Source organism: Triticum dicoccoides, chromosome 2B (genome assembly GCF_002162155.2).
Source record: "Triticum dicoccoides isolate Atlit2015 ecotype Zavitan chromosome 2B, WEW_v2.0, whole genome shotgun sequence".
Taxonomy (NCBI): Eukaryota; Viridiplantae; Streptophyta; class Magnoliopsida; order Poales; family Poaceae; genus Triticum; species Triticum dicoccoides.
Genome location: NC_041383.1, coordinates 30976677 through 30980961, shown reverse-complemented (window position 1 = coordinate 30980961; position 4285 = coordinate 30976677). Strand labels below are relative to the sequence as shown.

Here is a 4285-nt window from a genome sequence, read left to right as displayed (position 1 = left end):
GGTGTGCGTTGCCATCGGCGGCGGATCTGGCGGTCCTTGCTCTCTCCCGCGAGCTGGGACTCGGAATGGGGGCAGGTGGGCGTGTCGGGGTTCTAAGCACGTGGTGTGCGGAGGGCTAGGCGTGCAGCAGGTGCCGTTCTCGCTCGTCCCCGGTTCTTTCTCCCGATCTGGAGGCTTCGCATGGCGCGGCAGTCTCTGTTCGTGGGCTGGCAGCGAGTGCTTCATCTGCTTGTGTGGATTTGGCTTTGGGGGGACTAGCAGGCTACAGGTTTTGGGGTTGCGCACACTGCCGGCTAATGCCGGGCTCCGATTTCGGTCGAAGCCAACGACGGCAGTGCATGTGGGCACCGTATCCTTGTTGAAGGCGTCGTGACGCGGTGCTCGTCTCCCCTCCTGTCTGCTCCAGAGGAAACTTTGGATCCCGGTCTCCCGGATCAGGCGATGGTGGCGCTCAAACGTCACATCCCCTCCATGGGCTTCGTCTTTGAGCTTGCCTTGCTAGGGTGAACAGTGGCTCGAGGTGGTTCCGTTGGTGGTCCGTGGGGGAGATGGTGGCGGAGAAGTGGTGCTCTGTCTTCGTGATCTTGGCTCGGCCATGCCCTGAAGTGGGGTTGATTCTTTCGTCGGAAGCCGGGTTAGCGAGGTGTGGTCCTATATTGGATTTCCTCGTTCCCACCTCTCCCCTTTCGGGGGTTGTTGGGTGGCGACCAGACGGCCACTGTTCGAGGCGCTTCGCCTTGTTTGGTCAGATGATGAAAGTTGGCGTCCTCCTTCAGGCTAGCTCTGCTGATAAGTTTGAGGTGGTGGTGGTGCGGCCGGTTTGGGGTCGACGGTGGCTGGAGCCCCTCTTTGGCGGTGTTCTTCTTGTGTTCTTGCTCCTGCGCTCCTTGGTGAGTCTCTACTTGGCGATGTCAAGCGACTTTGTTGGTGGCACACAGGTGTCGTGGCGTCGTCTCAGCCTCGCGTTACCGTTCGAATGCACCCTCGACGCAGGTGGTGTCGTGGCGCTGTGCAGTCTTGGTTGCGTGATGCCTTCGATTGCGTCGATGGTACAGTGTCATGGGTTTGTCTGCTTGGCGACTCCGACTTTGCCTGCGATACACAGGCGCCGTGGCGTCGTCTGGGCCTCGCGTGACCGTTCGAATGCACCCCCGACACAGTGGTGTCGTGGCGTTGTGCAGTCTTGGTTGCGTGATGCCTCCGATTGCGTCGATGGTGCAGTGCCATGGCTTGTTCTCGGCTGGCCAATGCCGTTCGATCTCGCTGGGGGTGCTTTGTGTTGTGTCGGGGCGTGTTTTCCCTCTTTGTTCTCCCTTGTTTATTTGTTGTGTTCTTTGCTTTACCTCTTCTCCTCCTGTGCCCCCCTGTAATTCCGGTTCACTTGAACCCATCCTGCAAAAGGCTGCGAAGTCTTATATGCAATTTGAATACAATTCAGGTGGGGGAGTCCTCTCCCTCCCCGGTGACCTTCAAAAAAAAACATATGTTCATTTTTGTATCGTTATGTCCTCCACTCATCTTGTTAGTAGGGAGAGAGGGATTGGTTATTGCTTGAGCCTCGTGGGCATATATATAGGAGTACAATCATCTACTTGGAGTACAAGACAAGCCACTGTACATATCAAGCACCGATGTAGCAGCTAGTATACAAGACATGAGATTTTGCTGTGGGGTTACTGATGTCTTGCAAGTCGGCACGGAGGTCCATTTTCGCAACAAGGCCATTTCGTTCGCTGTCATAAGGCTTGCGGGGCATTGGGATCAGTTCTGTAAGAGTGACAAGCATGGACAGGATTCAGATTTCAGTGAGATCAAGCTTCTGAGGTACCGCTCTGTTTCCATTGATGATTCTGTGCACAGATATGTGTGCACACTCAGTTTTGGTAAATATACTATTACCAACAAATGGGCAGTGCACGTCCTTTCCCGATCTGCTGCTCTCTCTTCAGCAGTTGAAGCAAAAGCTTCTGATTTCCTCTATGTTGACAGATACGAACAACTAGTTGTATAGCTTGTAGATGAAATCTAGGCGGCAGCATTGTTGTTAGTATCTCTTCTAAGTAGCCAACAGGTACGATTGTGACCCTGTTGCTGGACGCATCATCCTCCCCTTCGTGTACAGCATACCTGGCTATCAGTTCGATGCACGGAATCCATCCATTCTCTCTCGCGTTTTTCACACCCCACTTGGCGCAAATAGCTTTCGGTATGGGTATGGATGATGTTACCTCCCTCTCCGATAATAAGTCACTTGGCCAAACATGTCAAGCACAAGATCTTCATGACTCTCCAGGTCGCTGGTGTCACAAATCTGAATCTTCCTGTCGCCGTTCAGTTCTTCAGTTAAGCTAAGTTCAGAACAAGCGTACCCCTCCAAAAAGACATTGTGAAGTTCGAATGGTGGATATCGAATGTGGCGAGCCAACAGCTTGGTTAAATTACGTTTTGTCGGAGTGATTCATTGCAAAGCTCAGTTTAACTGAGTTCGTTTAACTGATATAGGCCTCATACAAAGGACCAAGTCTCAGTCATATCCTTAATCAGCAGAAATAATCTATTCTTACAATCAATGGATGCAACAACAAAATGTAACAATTAATAGATACACGAGGGAGGTCTTAGGAAAGCTACACCCCTTCTTCACGTCAACTTCTTAGGCTGGGCCTATTGGCAAAAGTAACTATAATACAGCAAAGACTGCAGTTTGCAAAGATTGTGGCACAACCTCAATATAAGGCAGCATCAGCTACATCTTCATCTTCATCTGTCATCATTTAGGGATCTGGCGCAGGCTCAACGACTGTGCCATCAATGGAGCATGGCTTGACGGACTCCTTTTTGAATTTCAGCAGAGTAGTAAAAGAAATGACGACTATAACCAGCAAACATTTCTTGAAATATGCTTTCACCTCACTTTGTAAATAAAACAAACCATCATGTGCATGCAAGTAGTTCAAGTGCGAGAACGAGAATAATATATAGCTTTATGGGGCATCAACACAAACACGCTCGAAAGCAAAAGAAAAAAGATACATGACTCGGAGGCAAAAGATAAATGGCTTGGGGGCGAACTGAATGGTGGTCAGGCACCAAAAGATCATCCATCATGCCGCCTAGCCGGTCCCTGTCCCGCTGCCTACATAGTGGGTGCCACCGCTTGATTGAGATTGCGGGTCGTGGTCCGTCATGGCGCACACTTAGGGATGGTCGGTGCCATCACCTCCCTGCCGGAGAACGTGACCAATGGCTTTTGGGCCATTAGATGAAAAAGCAACATGCTAGAATTTGTCATATGTTGGACTATATAACATACTTGTAAAAGAAACCTTATAGTTCAATAAATTCCACCCAGGCTCCACATCCCTTTCCCCCATCAATTGTGTGTTTACACATAATGGAAATATATTTCAAATCGAGTGTCCAATTTTGAATCCGTTTTCAACTTTGTCTTGACAAGATCTTTGAAACAAGATCACTGTTGAATATTTTTTGATTTTATTTTGCTTTCTAAAACTTCACTTGAAATTTAGTTTAAGCATGTGCACGTGGGATCGATGTGTGGAGGGAGATTTAGAGTTTGAAAACATACAAAATAAATCTAATTTTCAATTCAAAATATATAGTTTTTATGGTTTATGATTGAAAATAAAAATGAATCAATATTCGAGAAATATATTCAACATTGATCTTGTTTCGAAAATCTCGTCACAACAACAATGGTGGTAAAAGGAAAACCAACCTGTGATGTATGGCTCAACATATATGAACATATTTATGTTTGGAGAAATAAATAAATATCACTGACTAAATAATGGAAGAGGAAAGAGTGGGGCACGGTTTGTTTTTAGCATAGTATGAAGCCTTTTTTGCAAATGTCCCATGAATCCATATTTTAGCCTACTCCCATCCCTCAGATTATATCTAATGGTTCAAATGTCTCATGTGCATCCGATGCACCCGTCCGTCTGCCGCATTGGATATGTTCTCGACCCTGGCCAGTGGTGGTAGCAAACATTTCTTTTTAGAATCAGGACCTAAATTTATCAAAATATTCGTGAACCCCATCTTGAAGAAGAAAAAAGCCCATTGTGTACATGGGAAGGTTGATGCTTGCCAACCCACGGCTAAATTCGCTTAGCAACCTGACACGTGATGAAGTCGAAGTCAGCAATCGTGAGGTGACTATGAGTGAGCGGGAGGCCCGGGTACGCGAGTGGAAGCTAGCCCAGCTTGCAATTCATCATGTGAGCAACTCGCAATTCGAAGACTTTTTTTTTGAAACTGT

At 47.7% G+C, this 4285-nt stretch overlaps 1 pseudogene; it reads left to right on the top strand.

Moving 5' to 3' along the window:
* The first annotated feature begins 1654 nt into the window (after positions 1-1654).
* Positions 1655-4285, top strand: part of LOC119360323 — a 130930-nt pseudogene continuing 128299 nt past the window's right edge.